Source organism: Hyperolius riggenbachi, chromosome 1 (genome assembly GCF_040937935.1).
Source record: "Hyperolius riggenbachi isolate aHypRig1 chromosome 1, aHypRig1.pri, whole genome shotgun sequence".
Lineage (NCBI taxonomy): Eukaryota > Metazoa > Chordata > Amphibia > Anura > Hyperoliidae > Hyperolius > Hyperolius riggenbachi.
In genome coordinates, this window is record NC_090646.1 from 75,434,660 (window position 1) to 75,449,299 (window position 14,640).

Below are 14,640 nucleotides of genomic sequence, written 5' to 3' on the forward strand. Positions count from 1 at the left end.
AGGGACATTATTTAAATGGTTTAATAACCGGGACAGATGGGCAAAGAAAATACATGAGTTTTAATTACGGTAGCATATATTAATTTCAAACTATAATGGCCAAAAACTGAGAAATAATTATTTTTTTTCATTTCTTTCTTAATCTTCCTGTTAAAATGGATTTAGAAAAAAATAATTCTTAGCAAAATGTACTACTCAAATAAAGCCTAATTAGTGGCGGAAAAAACAAGATATAGATCAATTCATTGTGATAAGTAGCAATAAAGTTATAGGTGAATGAATGGGAGGTGAACGTTGCTCGGATGCATGAGATTTTCGGCACTGCGGTGCTGAACCGGGTAAGCTGGACAAAACATACATAAATAGGCTTACCTCTAAAAGAAGGGGGTAGCCCACAAAAAGTAATTTTTTTTTTTTTTTACAGAAACCAGACACTTGAATGATAACGCGTTTCGCGGATCGCAGTCCGTTTCCTCAGATCAAATAACAAAAGTGTCTGAAATAAAAAACATTGGCACTCCTCAGTATGCAAAGTAGACAAACATAAAAAATAACTTTTTAACACAAATATCACCTAGGAAAATATATATATACAGTATGCAAGGAAAAAAATAAAAAAATATAAAAATAATAGCATATTTTTTTTATTATTCATAGTATTTTTTTGCATACTGTGCATGTATGTGTACATATATATATATATATATATATATATATATACTGTATATATATATATATATATATATATATATATATATATATATATATATATATATATATATGTGTGTGTGTATTTTCCTAGGTAATATTTTGTGTTAAGTTATTTTTTATGTTTGTCTACTTTGCATACTGAGTGCCAATGTTTTTTTTATTGTTATTTGATCTGAGGAAGCGGACTGCGATCTGCGAAACTCATTATCATTCAAGTGTCTGGTTTCTAGTGTCTCAACTTGTGCCTGTCCTTAGACACTGCAGCGGCCCTGGTCTGAGGGGGGATTCTGGGCAGCTGTAATTCCCTTCTGTGTTTGCCTATGAAGGGGTCCCCTTTCTGCTACCTCTAGTTATGCCCCTGTACCAAACTCTTCTATTCTCACACAGAGCCCTCCCTCTTGATGCCTACCACTAACCGATCCCTCCTGGTGCCGCCTACTACCCCCTTTCCCCTCCCAAGAAAAGTTGGCTTCACCTGGAAACACATGACCTCTTCAGTTTCTTCATCTCATTTTAACTGAAGAAGTTTCTAATTGCAGTGACGAAATTCCATAATACCAAAAAGTTGTCTGAAGCTACATAGTTTGTGTTTCTTCTTATCGAGTTGGAGACTTTTCTAAATCTGAGTTCTATATTATGCGTCTTACAGCCGGGGGATCTTTTACTGCAGTTTTATGCATGTATTAAAATGAAGCAGTAAAAAGAATCAGCAAGGAGCAGCCAGGAATACATGAATAATTACAGCTGCAGCTCGGCATAATCTGTTCCTGTGCATGGTGCTGTCTGCATGTGCTGAACTGCCTGTTGGAATGTGATTCGTACAGCCGCTGAACTCATTGTGTCTGGATGGAGGGGCGAGGAAAGTAGGGTAAGATGTTAGGGAGTGCTGGGATGTCGAACAGACAGAACTAGTGCCAGCTGCCAGCGGGGGTCCGACACGTTGCCAGAGCAGCCTGGGCAGAGCTCAGTGTAGTGAATACATTACCACTAATCATGACCTATTTGTGTATGCATTGTGTATAGGCTTTAAAAGTATTCCGATGTTAAAATGCAGAGATGAACAAAGCAATCCTCACGTATTCTGATTTGCCCCATCTTCTGCTAGATTCCGCAACTTGTGTCGTGATTTTAGGTTTGATAAGTCACTTATAAACTAAAAAAGCCAGAACTCTGTGAACGACTGAATGTTCTGTAGTCTTAGTATTGTCTCCTCCTCCCTCCAGCCATTCTTTACAATTTCCTGTATGACTGCTTTGTCATTTTTTTTTCAAGGTTGTGTAGCAGGCAGCAGGGCCGGATATCTCATGAAGAAAGGTGAAACATTAGCATCAGGCGCAGAGATTACAGGGGCAGCTTGTTTGTACTGTGTTTACACTAACATCATGCAGTCAGAGTAGGAGGAGAAGCAAGAGGAGAGCAAGCGAGATGAACAGGTGATAATTGGGGAAAAGCAGCTTGTTGTGCAGTGTGAGGAGTCTGACAGTGAGTGAGGAGGGGGGAGGCAGGAGATCATTAGGGTTTCATATGACTTGCACAGCAGAAGGGAGGAGGTGGCACAGCTGTCCTGACTGGTGAGGAATGGAGAATGGCCGATTGGCTGCGGGTGAGCAGTTTGTTTGTCACAGACTCACAGCCAGCCAGTGTGCTATTGTGTTGAGCCACAGCACGTTATGTCTCTCAGGTGCTGTGCAATCATTCCAAATCTGGGAGGGGGGGGGGCAGCCTAACAAGTTAGCCTCAGGCAGCAAAAAATCCGGGACCGGCCCTGGTAGGCAGCACAAAATGCAGTCAGGGTTGATTGTGACACCTCAATGCTTTTTTGCTTTTAGGTAAAAGGAAGAATTACCCTCCAGGCCTCTGCGGTAGGGCGGTAAAAGGTGCCTTGCTCAGGGTGCCAAAATTGCCAGAACCAGCCCTGCCAATGTGTGAGTCTATGTGCTCAACTGTTCTTCATGCAGCCTACAATATGTGGGCTGCACCATCAGGCCCCTTAGACAACGTATTGCTGAACATTATAGGGGACCTTCCTGGCTCACTTATAATATCCCAAATGATATGTCTTCCTTCCACTGGGGCACGCTGGGGCACTGCCCCCCCCCCCCCTGGAAATCAATGTTCCCCCTGAAGGACCCCCCCCCCCCCCTCCGTCCCGCTCAGTAACATACAGTAACTGTTTCCAGGCTCCAGGAGTGTACACTGAACAGGATAGGGTCTGTAAAAAATATCAGCCTCAGTCTATTTAGGCATTACAGCGGACCTAAACTTTCTCCCTGCTCTAAAAGATAAGCAACAGCATAATACTCTTATTATTATTATTATTGATTTTTATAAATACCAAAATATTCTGTGGTGCTGAACCTTTAACCCTCTTACGACCGATGCACGCCAATTGGCATGAAGTCCTGGGGCGATGTTTTGAAGGCGATCGCGCGCTTCTCCGCTTGAATGATGGAGCTCCGCTCCATCATTAGTCTCCCAGTGGTGATCGCCGCTAGGAGAATGTTAGACGGTGAAACCGCCGTTTATTTACATGGTACAGTGCTGTGATCTATGGCAGGGCTGTACTGGGGACAGCCATGGAACACGGCTTTCCCCCTGGGAGACACAGGAATGATCGGCAGTCATAGGCTGATGCCTATGACAGCTGATCACGGTGAATGGCTGGCGGGCCTACTACAAAAAAAAATAGTGCCATTTATTTAAAAAAATAAACATAAATAAAGAAAGAAAAAAATAAATAAACATGCCAACGGGGATCAGACCCCACCAACAGAAAGCTCTGTTGCTGGGAAAAAAAGGGGGGGAAATCACTTGTTGTGTGCTGAGTTGTTTGTAATTTGTAAAAAATACACAGGAGGGGTCAGAAGTTCATATCGGCAGGCGTTCGTAAGTCGGAGACTCCCTGATTTGGCATATAAGACGTAGGGACTTTTTCTCTCTCCATTTTTCAGAAAAAGTGTGTTTTATATGCCTAAAATATGGTAACTGTCATATATACACCAGAGTTGAAAACTTGTACTTATGACAATTTGTACAGCTCTTCATACCTGAGAATATCTATCCTATTCTTCTTCTACGCAAACCTATTTAACAATATAGGAACCTCAGCGTTAGAGGCGATCCCTTAGCAGAATGCGGCACTAAGAGTGGATTTAGCGACAGATAGACATCTGTCTTGTAAAAATATACAAGTTGCTACTTAAAGAGAACCTCATAAAGCTAATCCCCGGGCCAATTGTATAATTGTGCCCGCCATCGCAGCCTTCTCCATTAGCTGCCAAAACTTAAAAGGTGACTGATGTAGAGAGGCTTATACAGACGGCATTAAATGTCATACCTGCTCCATTAATGTGACGAGCTAAGTCACCACTTTGTAGCAATTATCACACCATGGGCGGAGGGCCTGTAAAAGAAGCAATGGGACTGAGGAACGGCCGTAAACTTCTATAAAAAGATTTCTCTGCATCGAGATGTGGGAAAGAATTTGAATTTCAGCTTGAAAAGAATGCCTCGTGAAAGAGGGCAGTTGTATGAGGAATGAAACAGCAAATGTACCAAAAATGTGTTTTAGCCTGTGGCCAGGGCCGGATTTGTACTTTTTACCGCCCAAGGCCAACTACAGTATACCATCTGTATGGTTGTTGTCTCTGTGTGCCCCAATGAGAAATCTACTTACTTTCTATCATTGGATGTCACAGACAATAGCTATTTCAGTAATATGCGTATAGATTATAAGTTATGTTTTTCTTAACAACTTCTATGTTATGTTTGCCATTTCATTATTGATGGACCCATTGTGTCTCCATTTGAGTTAGGCTGATGTGTACCTGCAGGATAGCGCTTACAGGACTTGCAGGGATGACACAAATACAGGACAGAGAGTTTAAAGGTTAAAGCTGTCCTTGTAGATAGGGATGGCTGCATAAAACAGCTTTACTGCCCCTCACTGAGCCGCCCCTAAATTTCTGGTACCCTAGGCCATGGCCTATGTGGCCTTGCCAGAAATCCGGCCCTGCCTGTGGCAAATTCTGGTTGTCCACATCAACTGCTAAATGTATAATACAGTGGCTCTCATCTGCCTCCTAGGGTTCACCTCCCATACCTGGAGACAGGGCCGCCATCAGAAACTTCTGGACCCCATACTGGGCAAACCTACTAACCCCTCCCCCTCTAAACCAAACTACAGCCCTTAGGCTAAATCTGGTCCACAGAGCCATCTAATTTGGCCGGCAAGTTGGTTCTCAATTTTGCATTAAGTTTGGGCCACTGAAGACCACCAGGGAAGCTATATTGGAGGTAAAGCCCTAGATCACCAAGGAAGCTATATTGGAGGTAAAGCCCTAAATCACCAGGGAAGCTATATGGGGGGCAAAGCACTAGACCAGGCATAGACAAACTTGGCCCTCCAGCTGTTAAGGAACTACAAGTCCCACAATGCATTGCAGGAGTCTGACAACCACAGTCATGACTCATAAAGGCAAATACATTGTGGGACCTGTAGTTCCGTAACAACAGTTTGCCCATGCCTGGACTAGACCATAGCTCACAACTGGACAGTGTCTCTTTAAGAACTAAATCCCCCTATACAGTTCCTTGGTGTCTAGCATAACCCCCCAACTTTTTGAGATAAGAAAGAGGGATGCTTAAGGACACACCCCTGCCATACCCCTAGTCAATGATACCAATTCAGAAGCAAAATATGCAGATGGTGTAACACTGGAGGATGCAGTTTTATAATTCAGACCACACAGTTCTCTCTATCATCATTAGTTCTCCGTAACACTGAAAAATAATGTATTCATTTAAATGCTATAAATTAGATGAAGAGTCTGTTAAACACATTTTTCAGCACAAAAATACATATATTTACATGAGTCCTGAAAGAGGGACAAATGAGGGAGAAAGAGGGGCAGAGGGATTGGATTCTGGACAGCAGAGCCGGGATAAGGTCCTTCAGCACCCAAGGCTGAGACACCAAAGTGTGCCCCCCATCCCTCCCACCCCAGCCATCACACACTGATTGCTATTAGACTAAGAGGCGCCCCAGGGCCCCAAATCTCCCCAATACCTGCGTACGTTAAAAAAGGGCGCCGGGAAAAAAGGGCGCAGGGTTTTAAACGCTAAGCATGAATAACGTTTTAAAAAAAATTGTGCTATATTTCGTTTAAAAATAATGGTTTATAAAGTTATAAATCATTAAATAATGTGTATAAAATCGGCAATTGTAAAAACGTTAATCTTCCGTTTAAAAAGTGAAACGTATAACGTTTAAAAAAAAAATTACTAAGTAACCCTCCCTGTACCTGCCCCTAACCCCTAGACCCCCCTGTTGGTGCCTAAACCTAAGACCCCCCTGTTGGTGCCTAAACCTAAGACCCCCCTGTTGGTGCCTAAACCTAAGACCCCCCTGTTGGTGCCTAAACCTAAGACCCCCCTGTTGGTGCCTAAACCTAAGACCCCCCTGGTGGTGCCTAAACCTAAGACTCCCCTGGTGGTGCCTAAACCTAAGACCCCCCTGTTGGTGCCTAAACCTAAGACCCCCCTGTTGGTGCCTAAACCTAAGACCCCCCTGTTGGTGCCTAAACCTAAGACCCCCCTGTTGGTGCCTAAACCTAAGACCCCACTGGTGGTGCCTAAACCTAAGACCCCCCTGGTGGTGCCTAAACCTAAGACCCCCCTGTTGGTGCCTAAACCTAAGACCCTCCTGGTGGTGCCTAAACCTAAGACCCTCCTGGTGGTGCCTAAACCTAAGACCCCCTGTGATAAGCATTAATAATGTTTTAAAAAATATTGTGCGGTTTTTCGTTTAAAAATAATGTTTGAAAAAGAAATATTTTACAAGTTTTCGTTTAAAAATAATGTTTTAAAAAATATTGTACTGTTTTTCGTTTAAAAATAATGTGTAAAAAATTATAAATCATTAAATAATGTGTAATCATGAGAAGCAGTTATAAAACATTAAAAGTCTCCGGGCGCCGCTTTTAAAACGTTATTTTTCTCCGGCGCCCTTTTTTCCTGTTGGGCGCCCATTAAACGATATTTATAATGGGAGTGAATGGCGGCGCCCTTTTTGTCCACCTGCCTCATGCGCCCAAATTTCCTGCTTCCCCAATACCTTAATCACTAGTTATTTGACTTGCAGTCACTGCCATGTATCCCCTTTTCCTATTTATTTCTGCTTCAAACACAATTAGGAATGACAGCTGAATGAATTGTGTGCCCCCTCCTACACTGCGCCCAGAGGCTGGAGCCTCTACAGCCTCCGCCTCGGCCCGGCCCTGCTGGACAGTGACTTCAAGGCAGCTCCAGGATGGTGAGTGCTGGTCTGCAAACCCATGCCGGTTGCCTTTCAGCGCACTGGGGCCTCTAGGCTCGGGACTAATATGCCTAGTGCTAAGTCTGGTCCTGCATGGAGGACTCAGTGGTTTACCCTGTATGGATTCCAGAATATGCTAATGAATGGAAGTTCTGGCTAAGAGCTTATAGGAGAATATTAGTGGTAAGGAGTCCTTAGCTGTTATTTATTCTATGCAGTGGGCTCTCAGCCCCTTCAGAGTTGGGATTTTGTGATCAGAAGAACATGCTAGCCTGAATATATTGTTTTTTTATCTAATGCGTATTCAGCTTGAGAAAAGAAATCTGCTGTATGAATTTGTTTCCATGTGCAATCCGGAGTTCAGCAATCGGCCAAGTCCCAGCAGGGTGTGACGGCCTGGGAAAACATACCCACTGTCATAAGACCCTCAGAAGCCACTGAAAGTGTCATTTACTGTAGTGATCTGCTCTGGGTAGCGGGCTAGGAGACTGTAGTGATCTGCGTTGGGGTTGGGTAGCAGGCTAGGAGTTCTGCTTATGCAGAGTGAATTTTCTGTTGAAAACAACTGTTAGTGGGGACTCTGAGATTCCAGTTATGAGTTTCTTTTATGCTCTGATGTCAGCTGTCCCAGTTCTTGCTATCATCTGATGTTTGTATCGTTGCTTGCTTCCTCAGCGTCTGGCTACTGCTTGCTAATCCTACTAATATTATAAATTGGAAAGTTTAGATGTTTGTTACTCGATCACGCAAAAATGGCTGATCAGATTTGAATGAAATTTGACACACACATAGTACATTACCTGGAGTAACATATAGGATACTTTTTATTCCCATAACCAAAAAGTGGGCAGAGACAAGTTCACATTCCACTGGAAGATGTAAACTGCAGCCATTCTTACACTGTTAATGGCAGGGTCCTCAAACTTTGCACAGTTGGTCGCTGGGTGACTGGGATTAATTTTCAGAAAAGTGGGTGGAGCCTAAAAAAGCCAATCACAATTCACCTATTGATTTTAAAGGGGAATATGTAATTGCTGCCATTCTTGCACTGTTAATGGCACAAGCCTCAAACCTGCTACAGTTGGTCATTGGGTGACTTGGGTTCAAATTCAGAAAAGGGGTGGAGCCACAGCCAATCAGATTTGTTTCATTTCAATGCAAATTACTGATGCCAAAGACCAGGGCCGGAGCTACCATAGGAAAAAATAGGCAGTTGCCCCAGGGCCCCAGAGCCTGTAAGGGCCCCCAAGTTGTCCCTCCCCCATCTGAACTGTTGCTCCCCAGGGACACTGCAGAGTCTGTTAAGTTGGGGGATGATTGGGGGAGGGTCAGCAGCCAGCTCAGGGGCCCAAGAGGGAAATTTGGCTGCAACAAAGGGCCTTGAAAGACACTTTTTGGTCGGAGTGGTGTCTGTTGGGGGGTCCCCAGGCTAATCTTGCCCTAGGGCCCCATTGTTACTTGAACCGGCCCTGCCAAAGACTGCAAAGCTCACAACCTTGGTCATTGAGTAATTGTGTGTTAGGGTTAGAAAAAGTGGGTGTAGCCAACACCAGCCAAATACATACCTGGGCAATGCAGGGTCATCAGTGGGTGGAAACAAATACAAATTTCACTGGGAAAATGTAAACTGCAGCCATTCTTACATGGTTAATGATAATATTCTAAACTTTGCACAGTTGGTCACAGGGTGACTGGGATTAATATTCAGAAAAGTGGGTGGAGCCTACAAAAGCCAATCAAAATTCACCTATTGATTTTCAAGGGCAATATTTAAACTGCTGCCATTCTTACACTGTTAATGGCAGAGGCTTCAAACTTGCTACAGTCGGTCATTGGGTGACTAGGGTTCAAATTCAGAAAAGGGGGTGGAGCCACAAACAGCCAATCAGATGTGTTTAATTTCAATGCAAATTATTGATACAAAAGACCACAAAGCTCACAAACTAGATGATTGAGTAATTGAGTGTTAGGGTTAGAAAAAAGGGGCAGAGCCAACACCAGCCAAATACATAAACGGGCAACGCCGGGCAATCAGCTAGTCCAATAATAAAAATAAGACCCTTTTCACATACCTAATCCTAACATATGTTATTCCAGGTAATGTACTATGTGTGTGCCAAATTTCATTCAAATCCTTTCAGCCATTGTTGCATGATTGAGTAACAAACATCCAAACTTTCACATTTACAGTATAATATTAGTGAGATTGTACTACAACTAAACCTAACCCCTACTCTTACACAGAACCCTCCCTCTACTGATGCCTAACCCTAAGAGCCCCCCGGTGGTGCCTAACCCTAAAACCCCCGTTCCTGACGTCTAACCCTAAGACCTTCCTTCCTGACGCCTAACCCTAAGATCCCCCTTTTTTGATACCTAACCTTAAACCCCCCTCCCTCCGCCACAAATAACGTAAAAAAAAAAAGATACATTTCTGAATACAATACATTTCAAAATGATAATTCACGAAATGATAATTCTTAAAAGAATTTCAAAATTATAAAAAAAAAAATTTCAAAACGATAATATACAAAATGATACTTCTCAAAACAAATTTCAAAATGTTCATTCTCAAAACGAAAAAAAGTTTGGTTGCGCGAGTCCGGCCTCCCATTTTTTATCCGGTGCCCAAATTTCTGGTTGTGGCGCCCAATAGCTGATATTTAGCATTAGCGCCTATGGGATGCCCAAACAGTCTATTAGCCACATGTGCCCAAATTTCCTGCTTCCATTTTTAACTACCTGTTTATAAAAATACATTTTGTTTTGTTTTATATTTATTTGCAGTTCAGCTTTATTAAGAACCAGGAAAAAAAAAAGTGCAGTTTAATTAAAGTCTCACATTTAGAGCCACCGATTCTATTAAAAAGAAATCCCAGCAGCCCCTCCACTCCGGAGCAGCGCGCATGATTCCGATGCACGCGCAGACTTGATTATAGTAAATACGACCTTTGACTTTCAACGCCAAGCTGACATTATAATATCACCTCCGATTTGGAAACGATTTGAGCTTTCAGTTCCTTCGCTGGGATTCATTCTGGCAGATTGGAGAGGAAAGTGCTCTCTATTTACCAGTAAACATTGTTCGCGGACCACAAAAAATTAGCATGAAATACTGCTTGTAGCTAATAGGATTGCATCTGTGTGTATCACACAACAGCAACTCCTGTAATGATGTTTGCACTACAAATAGCTGAGGAATGATTGACTTTGCTGCAAATTTATGTTTTTTTTTCCAAGGAGAATGGGAAGATAAAACAAAGATGGAACTGCAGCAGCTGCTAGAGATAAAATAAGGGAGAATAAAATACTTTGAACAGGTTGTAACAGATCTCATGTGTTTCCACAGCATTAAAGTGGCACTCCAGCAAACCTGAAGTGAAAATAAACGTATGATATACTGAACTGTATGTGTAGTACAGCTAAGAAATAGAACATTAGCAGCAAAGAAAGGAGTCTCATATTGTTTCCAGTATAGGAAGAGTTAAAACAACTTCAGTTGTTATTAATGCAAAAGAGTTTCTCTGAGCTCTTCCACCCACTGGGTCAAATCCTGTTTTCTGAAGTACTTAACCTGCCTGGCGTTCCGATTCCCGCGGCCGCGTTTTCTGCACATTTTTTTTAAATTTTTCATGTAGCTAGCCTAGCGCTAGCTACATGATTTCCCCCTCCCTGCGGCGTCCCTCCCACCCCTCCGATCGCCGCCGGCGCAATGACTCGTCCGGAAATCTCGTTCTGAACAGGATTTCCAGGAGGGCTTCCCCCGTCGCCATCATGACATCACAGGGAGACCCGATCCACCCCTCAGCGCTGCCTGGCACTGATTGCACGGGGTCTCGGCTGGGGGGCGCTTGGTAGCGGCGAATCGGCGGCGGCGATTGGGTAAGGCACGCAGCAAGCAAAGTGCTTGCTGCGTGTTTTAAAAAAATTATTCAAATCGGCCCAGCGGGGCCTGAGCGGTCACCTCCGGCGTCTCTGGACGAGCCTAGCTCGTCCAGAACACTAGGGAGGTTAAAGAGAAACTGAAACGATTTAGGATATCTGTTTTTATTCATCAGGCAGCTTCAGCATTACAATCCAAACTGTTTTACTGCATCCCCGCGGCAGAACGAAGTCTTTATCCCCATGAAATCCCGGGGCAAAATGTCATGACTTTCCAAGTTGCAGATTTTTATGCCCGGGGAAGGCAGAGCTTTGCACAGTAGCTCTGCCTCCAGTCCAGTCAATCTCCACCTCTCCCTCACCCCTCCCTGCCCCTCTCAGTGAAAGAAGACTGAGAGGGGTGGGGAGAGGCGGAGATTGACACGAGTAGAGGCAGAGCTACTGCACAGGATTACTGATCAGAGCTGCGGATTTCTGTCCCAAGCCTGACTCTGGATTACCGCTAAGGAAAAGGTGAGCAATCGCCTATTGCTCCTTCTGTGACTTTCTTGATTTTATGCATCATGAAATAATACTAATCTTTGCATCATTTCGCTCTGTAGAAAGCTGTAATCTGGTTTCACATGAGACAGGTTTGTTTTTAAAGAAGAACTTTGACCCAGGATTAAACTTCATCCCAATCAGTAGTCGATACCCCGCTTTCCCATGAGAAAGCTTTACCTTTTCTCATACAGATCATCAGGGGAGTCTATGTGGCCGATATTGTGGTGAAACCCCTCCCACAGTGTGATGTCATGGCACTGACAGTTTGCTGTCTGTGAACCTCATTGCATTTTGAGAAATAACAGCTGTTTGCAACTGTCAAGCATACAGTATCTCCCTTTGCGGATTGTTCATTTATGGAGATTTCTAAAAGCAGTATAAAAGGGCACAGGAGTCTTGTCAGGAAAGATGGCACCGCAATAGGCACCTTTTATAAAACCCATGAATAGCGGCAAAGGAAGGAAATTTGGGCGCACGCTATCAGGTGTCCCGATATGGGGCAATCAAGGTAAATTTCAACACCTGGAGGGGCCCAATTAGCACTAGTGATTTAAATATTGGCGCTGGGGCTTTAGGAAATGTAAATAGCGGTATTGCATCTCTGCAATGCAACGTTGCTATTTCGCAATGCCGCTATTTAGATTTACGTAAGCATTTCCGCAATGCGGCTATTCCGTAATGCAATGCCGCTATTAGCATTTCTGCAAGCTCTGGCGCCCAGGATTATTTCAAATCACTAGTGCTAATCAGGTGCCTTTAGGTGCTGAAATTTACCTGGATTGCTGCACATCACAGCTTTGCGGGAGAGGGAGGAGGAAAGCTTTGGGGGGGGGGGGTTAGGTTTAGGCACCACCAGGGAGGATCTTAAGGTTAGGTACCACCAGGGGGATCTTAGGGTTAGGTACCACCAGAGAGGGTCTCAAGGTTAAGTACCCCCAGGGAGGGTCTTAGGGTTAGGTGCCACCAGAGAGGGTCTTAGGGTTAGGTACCCCCAGGGAGGGTCTCAGAGTTAGGTACCCCCAGGGAGGGTCTTAGGGTTAAGCATCGGTAAGGTTCTGTATAAGAGTTTGGTGAGGTTTGGCCATAGTAAAATATCGCTAAAGATTACTGATATTTTACTATCTAATTCAGTTGTACAATATTGCTAATTTTACGAGATTCTACTAGTGGCAAACCCCTGCACCCTTTTTTCCAGGCGCCTTTTTTTACATGTATATGGACTAAAGATGTCCGGCATCTTTGATAAATTTCAGACTGAAAATCAGGGAGAGGAAAGATTTTACAATCAACAAACTCTGAGTTAATAACTTATAAAACAATATTGTTAAAAAAAAAAAGCCATTTTATCAATTGCGTTCTTTTTTACTACAGTTCCTCTTTAAAGGGAACCAGAGACTAACCAATGCTAAAAATATAAAAAAAGATGTTATACATAGCTGGGGCTTCCTCCAGCCCCATAAGCCTGGATCGCTCCAACGCTGCCGTCCTCCGCTACCTCTAACGCCGGCATCGGGTCCCGTCACTTCCGCCGGATACAGCCAGTCTCCCGCATGCACAGGGGCTCCCTCCGGCTCTGTTCGCATGCGCCTGCGTAGTACGGGGGGAGCGCACTGCGCTTGTGTCGACTGGCTCGACTGGCCGAAATGACGGGACCCGGTACCGGCGGACAGAGGCAGCGGAGAGAGGCGGCGTGGGAGCGATCCAGGCTGATGGGGCTGGAGGAAGCCCCAGGTATGTATAAATATGTTATCTTTTCATCTCTGGGTCTCTTTAAGCGAGCAGCGCTGTGGTTTATCACTTCCAACAATAGTGATATTCAGTTTCATCCACCTGTTACCTGGTTGGTAATGTTGTTGAAGCGGCAGTCAGCGCTAGCTCACCAGCCCTTAATGACGGCTTGTTGCAGAGTGGGTGCCTGGACTTGTCTGCGGAAAGCTATTATCCCCCGTGGGGTGGTCTGACAAAGACGAGTCTTGTTCATCTCTTCTCTTGTCTAACAGCTTTTTATTCTAGATTATCTCTGTGTGATTTTTTTTTCTTCTTTCTGAGTGTGAGCCAAGTCTGTACAGAGGCGCCGAGGGGAATCTGGGAAGGGATGTGTGTAAGGCCAGGTACAAAGATTCACATTTCAAAGAGGGGGACTCCGCTCCTGGATTCTGTCATCTGGAACAGAAATTAAAGGCAGGATCCGTCCACAGACTGGGCAGATCTTCACAGACGTGAGCTGGGAAAAGCGTCTGGCAAAGGCAAAAACATTTGTGTTCATACAAGGGAGCATTCCTGAGTGTTGTATGCAGGCCCCTGTGGCATGCTGGGACTTGTAGTTGAATCATAGAATAAGCATTAAAGTGGGTGTAAAGGCTTAGAAGAATACTTACCTATGGAAAGGGCCCTGGATCCTATAGAGCCTTTCAGTTCTTCTCTTGCTTCCAGTGTTGCTTGCAAATTTTTGCCAAAGTCATTTTTGCATTGAAAAAAAAAATTAACATTTCAATAACTTTTTTGTGAAAAATAGCTTAGATTGGGGGTTTTTTTGCGAAAAATCTATATTTTTACTGCAAAATCGGAAAAAAACTATATTTTTACTGCAAAATCGGAAAAAATCTATATTTTTACTAAGAAATCAATAGCTTTACCATGAAAGATCTTGATGTTTTGCTACGAAAACGCAGAAAAACAATATTTTCACCATGACAATTGTACCACCTACCGTAAAAATTCACAAAAAGCTAAAAAACTTGAAAAATAATGGTTGAAAATCAAATTTAAAGAGTAACTGTTAGGCATAAAATACACAATAAGTTCTCTATTGCAGGGTGATATATTAGTAGAGAGGATGCTAACCAGGCAATTCAAAAGTTTAAAATCATTTTTACTTTTTTTTCAGATAGATTTTCTCTCCCCATGCCCCCAGGCTCTAACATGGTACGCAGACGCAAAAGAGAAGTGACATGGCATGCTGAATCAGCCTGATTGGCTGAAGCCTCTGTCACTCACTTCTCTCCTCTTTGATTGGCCGCCTTGGTCTCCCTGGTGGTCTGGTGGTCGCAGCTGCTGTTAGAGCGCAGGGAGGAGGGGCCAGAGGCTATCTCCTGTCACTGTCCTTTTCCCCCTTCCTCCAGTGGCATGTCCGCGCCCCCCCCTCCCCTCTACACTTCTGCCGCCACATTCTTCCTCTTCCCCACACT

At 43.8% G+C, this 14,640-nt stretch overlaps 1 protein-coding gene across 2 annotated transcripts in view; it reads left to right on the forward strand.

Moving 5' to 3' along the window:
- The first annotated feature begins 1,493 nt into the window (after positions 1-1,493).
- The window catches only part of LOC137545532 (fatty acid-binding protein 1, liver-like), a 226,034-nt gene continuing 212,887 nt past the window's right edge, over positions 1,494-14,640 (forward strand). For both annotated transcript variants that reach the window (XM_068266879.1, XM_068266894.1), the window contains exon 1: positions 1,494-1,579. The gene's annotated coding sequence lies outside the window, so the exon portion shown is untranslated. The remainder of the gene's footprint in view (positions 1,580-14,640) is intronic.